The sequence below is a fragment of the Pseudomyrmex gracilis genome, unplaced genomic scaffold (genome assembly GCF_002006095.1).
Source record: "Pseudomyrmex gracilis isolate BER0280 unplaced genomic scaffold, ASM200609v1 scaffold_0, whole genome shotgun sequence".
Classification (NCBI taxonomy): domain Eukaryota; kingdom Metazoa; phylum Arthropoda; class Insecta; order Hymenoptera; family Formicidae; genus Pseudomyrmex; species Pseudomyrmex gracilis.
In genome coordinates this window covers 3421815-3428842 of record NW_018020584.1, presented here as the reverse complement: position 1 = coordinate 3428842, position 7028 = coordinate 3421815, and the positions used below count along the sequence as shown (strand labels likewise).

General features: G+C 38.2%; 1 protein-coding gene across 1 annotated transcript in view; it reads right to left on the bottom strand.

Moving 5' to 3' along the window:
• Window positions 1–7028, bottom strand: part of LOC109864069 (venom protein 302) — a gene marked incomplete at its 3' end in the record, with an annotated part of 38137 nt that overhangs the window by 809 nt on the left and 30300 nt on the right. The window lies entirely within an intron of this gene.

Here is a 7028-nt window from a genome sequence, read left to right as displayed (position 1 = left end):
AGAGAGAGAGAGAGAGAGAGAGAGAGAGAGAGAGAGAGAGAGAGAGAGAGATGGCGGTGGAATTGTGTTGCGCGCGAGAAGGCTCGAGTGTATAATAGTAAAAAAATTCCAGAATCACGCATCCGTGGCGAATTCGCTGGCGGAGCAAATCGAGCATCGATAACGGCGCAATTACAAGACCGTCAACATCACTAGACACCGTGCATACACCCGCTCGTCGTTGTCGTCGGGTTAGGACGAACGGATGGGTACACGATTCTGTCGATACCCGAGGGAGTATAATGCGGTCGCCTAATGAGACGTGGTGTGTGTACCCGGACGACAAATTCGAATTCAATTGGGTCCGCTAGTACTAGTCTATCCACGACCGAGAAACCGGGAGAACGTTTAAGCGACGTCGACGGAGAAAAGATAGCAATTAAGTTACACAATTCGCGTGAATAACTCCTAAGGGAGATGGAAAGAAAAAAGAGAAAGATAAAAGAGACAGAAACGGACACACTAGCGGGAACGGAATCGAGACGATCGACAAGCAACCGGATGGTGAATTGAGGCAGCTGGTTATACGACACGAAGGGCGGTTACGACCTCCAGTGATAACTCGATCCGTGAACCACGATGACCCTCGACCGTGCCCCGTTCCGATCGATAAGTTTAATAATCCGCAGACAAGGTACGCGAAGAAAATCGAATTTGCCGATCGGTTTGCCCATCGGCCCTCCGACCCTCTAAATGCGAATTCATTTCGACCTAATGGTCGGGAATGTGCTTTCCGTCTAATTGCCTATAGTCCGACCAAATGTGCACAATCAGACCGCGGTGATTCTCGATTAAGAAAATTTGGAATACCATGTAAGACAACGTTTCAGAACACATCTCGCTAAAACGAACACATTCAAATTCTCCGAGGAAAGAATTACTTTTCTTCTATTTGTTTTAAAAAAAAAAAACTGTCTATTGTGATAGTATCGTGATTATAGATATACAATTATTTTCTTTGTTCTTCTTTTTTGATTATATTACCGTATGATATTGCAATTAATTATTAATTTATTGCAAGCAGCATCTGTGTGAAGAATGCAATAAATTTGATGATGAAAAACACGAGTCGTCACTTTTGATGCAAATTCATTTCGAGTTAATGGACCGTGCATGAACGATGCTCAATTGCCGTGACCCTGTTCAGGATGCACATTTCCGCTTTTACGTACATCACGCGTACTCCGCAATGGCGACACAAAACCCAACAAGTCAGTACGCACTTGAAGCGTTTCGGTAGCGTTCTCTTACACGGTATTACAAGTGGCACGCGTACATACATCGGCGCAACTACGATGTGAAGATCTAAGAGAGTTTGCATAGAATAAATTTCAAGAGATTGCAGATTGTTTTCATCTATTTAAAGCGTATGTGTAATATTTACCGAAATTATAACAAGCTTTTCAAATAACATTATAATCGCGCGTATTGATCTCGGTCAACTTGCTGCCGCAAACGTGTCGCGCGTTGAGATATTACTACTAATGACAAGACGCGCAAAATAAAATATTTCGTTACGTTCGTTACCGCGGCACGTTAATTCGGTTACATCATAAACTATGCTGAGACACACAACAACGTGTTACGTAGCCCGACGTGCGCGCGACGAAATGCAAGTTTCCAGTTACCAAAGTAAACGAAGTTGTGAAAAATAATGGCGTTCCGCTCGGTAAGTAACCCGCCCCGACGAGAAACGACGGGCAGCTTAATCAACCGACGCCAGGTGTATTAAGGACAGCGGTAAAGAATCATGCGCCGTCGTTGGAAAAAAACGTGAAACTACTGGTATATGTACACGCTGGATTTTTTACAAACTCCATCTGCATACGTAACTCGGGATGACGCATCAGAACGCGTTCTTTTTCCACGACAACGATGATTTATGTTTCTACACGCGAGTATACCTCTTTATTTACAATTTACACATATCAAATTTATGTGATTATAATATTCTTTTATTCTTTTACCTTAATACCAAATTATATAACATTTTATGATTTCTAGAGAAAGAGAGAGAAAGAGAGAGAGAGAGAGAGAAAGAGAGAGAAAATACATTAAATTTTCTCTCACAAAAAGGAAATATCTTTTTAGATTCGTTCTTTCTCAAACTTTCTTTTCTCCTTTATTTAAAAAAGCGTGCGTGTGTGTATATGTGTATATTGAAAGTCGATACTTTACGATATCGAAGTTCTCCTCGAATATCTCGACGGAACGACGTTAATTTTTGCTACTTTTATCATGATTCTTATTGGTTCTTCTTTTTGCGGTTTCTTTCGCATACATTGTTCAAATATATATTTTTGACAGTTGTGGATTATATGTGTGACAGATACACACGCAAAATAGCGTGCGTCTCTCGCAAATGCAAATGTAAAAAGATGACGGAGCAAATAAATGTGATCCAAATTTGTTTTACGTGTGTGTGTGTGTGCGTGTTCAGTTATTAGTGTCAACGGAAAAGTAGATCCGTGGTCCGAACTCGCAGAGAGTGAATGGGGAAACTTGCGCGAATGGTAGTTGTCTCTGTTACGCGTGTAGTATGTGATACTCGAGAAAATTATGGCGTTTAATGAACACGACACGATCTCGTTGTGACGCGGTAAAGCTGGGTATACACCTAGCGAACGAACGCCAAACGAACAGCGAGCGCAAACGTTTGTTATTATCATTCGTCAGATTTATACGCCAAAACAAATGCGAACAGAACATTTGATTCGCATTTGGTTTGGTTCCCTCATGAGGCATTTGTTTNACGCCAAAACAAATGCGAACAGAACATTTGATTCGCATTTGGTTTGGTTCCCTCATGAGGCATTTGTTTTGGCGTATAAATCTGACGAATGATAATAACAAACGTTTGCGCTCGCTGTTCGTTTGGCGTTCGTTCGCTAGGTGTATACCCAGCTTAATACTACATAAGCGTACTTTCAGCGTATCGAATTGATTTACAAAAGCAAATGCGCGGACGCGACTCAATAGCGAAGCACAGCTTTTGTAAATTAAATCAATTCACTGAACTGTGCCAGGTTAAGTGCTAATGTAGCATTAAAGGTTTACTAAACATTTGGAAAATGTGAATATATTTACTGTATGTTGCCAGTGTGTGTACAAGTACGCTATACACAACGTAACGTAAATTATTTATACACAATTTGATTGAAACAACATTAAAACACTTGGAGTACTTTGCTAGTGTTTTTATTAAAGATTGTCATCTATATGTTGTATCTATATCACACCTGCACAATATGTGAACGCGAAAAGAACTTCACGTAAATTTGATCGCGCAATTTGTCTATGCATTGTTCAATTTGTAAAATAATAAGTTCGCACAGTCAATTTATGTACATAGGTTTATATCCCGTGTGTGCGTAAAGCGATACAGCTGTTATAGCCCCCCCCCAAAAAAAAAGGATTATATTCACGAAAGCACAAACACCGGGATTTTATATTTTCAATACGTATTTGCATTCGTGATTGTCTTCTTCCATATAATTCCGTGGATATTCCTGCCAATAGAATTTTCGTGCGAAGTTGCAGTATATACGGAATGGGTTATGTTTTTTTTTCCACACACACATACACACGTTACCAGGTTGCAAATGGATTTTGTAGATATTCGTTTTGTCTCGCACAGTGCAAGCATAATATCGTACACACAGCACGTTTTTTTTTTCACGCCAAATCTTTTTCAATTTTTTTATGCAAACGTTGCAAGAGAACGCTTGAGAGCAGCTAAACAATTCACATTGTACCGATAAAAATCTCAAATTTGACAAGCTATTAATAACGGTGTATTGTTTTTGTTTGTACATATACACTTTTTTTGACGTACTTCGGAACATCAAATTCTTTACTAAAATTGTCTTTTAGAAAAATACCCGAATAAATATTTTTGAATGAAATAATCTGTCATTTTTTTAATAAAACTCCTAACTGTGCGCGTTTTTCGACTGCGAAACAAACTTTAACACGATCGAGAGACACTACACGTTGTTCCTCACAATCGTTCATTTCTTTACGCGACGCATTTTTGGAAATTCAGAAATCATAGATCGGATTATATCGTTCCCACTCGAGTATCACCGTTTGGTCTAATTTTCGCGGATGCGGGCATCGAGATTCTCTCGGGGGGAAACTGCTGCGCGCCGCGTTCTAATTAACTGGTTGAAATCGAGATTCACCTGTGAGTGTGGTTACGTGAGATTTGACCATTGCGAAATCGTCATTAAACAGTAACTATCCGCGCTAATCCCTGTCATTATGGCCATCCATCAATTTTCCGCGAGCGCGCTATCGGATTCCGATGATTTCTGTTAGGTTTCACGGGATTTTCATTATCGGATATTAAGCGCAGTACGGCAACAAAACACCTGACCAATACTGTGCAAAACATCGAACTCACATTTAGTTATACAAGCAGCTAATAAACTTGTATGCAAATTGTGCATCTGTCACAATCTGTATACCTTGACATAATTGTAACATGTAATAGCGATTATAATACATAATTAATTATTATGTATCATAATCGCTACTAAATATTAAAAATAATAACTATTCGATATGTTTAGTTTATAGAACAAAGTATGTAAAGCAAACATTTGTAATCGAAACCAATATAACGTGTGCAATATAATTATTTTGTAAAATAGGTCACATGCAGTTTGTTGTACGATTACATATATAAAGCAAAGTGCGATATTATTGCTTATATCGGTTTATTGTTTATCGTAGCACTTTGAATTATGTGCTCCGAATTTTTAATAAACGTTCTAACATAATCGATTTTAATATTTTACAAGCTACATTGATTTCATTTTTATCTGTGTGATAGTACATAATATTGCAATTCGAGTTGCGGATAATTGCGGAGAAAATAAGAAAGAGAACTCGTTTTACACATATATATTCCGGTTATTCTCCTCGATATTGTCGCTACACACAATGCGCTAATGCAAAAGATTTTTTCATTTGCACCAATTGAATACTATGTACTCTTTTGTACGATATGACGAAAATGGAAGTTTGTTCCGTTCGCCTATCAACGTTTTATCAGATTTAAAATCCCAACAATCCATCCGAGTGCACATGTAAGCTGTTTCTCTTCCCTTTACCCCGAATGTCGTTGCTGTAACGTCCCGTATATGCGTCACGTCGTGTCTCCCCTGCCAGCTATTACATCGGTAGCAAGCACACGTAAAAACGTAATACAGGTTGATGTGTAATTCGGCACAGCTTGGTGGAGCTTTACCGGTTCGCACGAAATAAAACAGCCAATCGATGGCGCACGCACACAAACAGGTGTACGAGGTATATGTGTGTTGCGCTGCAGAATTAGAATTTTCGCAATTCTTGATCAAAATACAATGGCGCGTGTACGTTTATAAGTTTTTTATTTTTACACATAAAAACTGTGTGTAAATAACTATAATGTGCTCTATTTAGCAATAATTGGAGTTTACGTTAGAACAAAGTGCACGATATTATTCCTCTTGCAAACTTTGGAAAAACTGCGGGAGTAAATTAAATACACGGCGCCCGCACCACCTCTTCCATAACACGTGAAGGAACAATTTTAAAAAAAAGGTCGAGTATTTCATTAAAATTATGTAGGTGGAGTAGAATACAATTGTTGGGCCGAGAACGCATTCCTGCGAGGATAATAAATTTCTTTTTAATTGTAACACAGTCATCCCTAATAACGCGATCGTATCTGCGGTATGCATGCGTGAAGAGAAGCGTTTCTCGACGCTGCTAAACGCAATTCTTCTAACAACTTCGGCATACAGATGCGTTCGTTTGCTTGTCCCGGTACTGAACTGGAAAAGTTTAATTCGACGCAGACTCTCTTTTGTTTCTCTATCTAAACAATATATATATGTATATATATATATATATTTTATACATCGCGTACGCTGTTCGCTTGCAGGATGTAAACTGAATCCTTTGGCTTAAGCAGTACACGCCGCGAGCCCGCGATACGTGCGAGTCTTGCAGGACGCATTTATAGACTACGACGTTCCAGCCGCCTGCGTCGTCTCGTGGAATGCACCGGTGGTAACGGTGGTCCGATATTTTCGCGGTTGCAAAATAAACCATCACGGATTTCTTCCGCTTCTGTTTTATATCTCCCGCATCGCTTTTATCCCGGTGCTACGTATGTCAAGAACGTGACTATTTAACTTAACAACAAGCGTTACGAGAGAGGAAAAAAGAGAAACACGCTTTTATATTTATATATATACATATATATATATATGTATATATGTTGTCCGAGCTCTTGTTTACGCAAGTTTTACCGATAAAAAAATTGCGCTGTTGAACTTGTATAAAACAACGATAATTAATGCTGTGTGTGAAACAATGTAAATTTATAAAGAATATCCACGTATCTCAATTTCCTGTTTATATCGAAATACTTTTCAATTAATAATTTTAGGCAAAATATGACGTGTACATATTAATAATTAATGATTAAATACATGGTATAATTAATAATATAAAAATAATTATCGCAAATTATTGTATCGATCTCTCGTTGTATATACGACCTGTTTTATTCTGTTATTTTATCTCTTTTTTAGCGTATGTATTATTATTATTATTGACTACCGAGAAAATGATACGATAACTTGTTTCTATAGCAAAAAAACTAGAATTCTCTCTCTTTTTCTCTCTTATCGTGACGGTCTATTTCACAATACATCAACTCGCTTGCTCGGATATATTATTCTCACATGATACCGGAAAATTGTTGCACTCTTCCAAATTTATGCGCTTTCCCGCCGGGGCAATTTTTCAATCCACAACGGCGCGCGCCTTATCGTCTACACTGCAAATCCAAGTGTGTTAATTTAACACACTTGACGTGTGTTTTTATTGAAGTCACTTTTAATATGTTTCTTAGTGTTTAAAATTNGAACACGCTTAATACGTGTTGATTTAACTCACTAAATTAACACGTTTTAAATGTATAATTTGTTGCG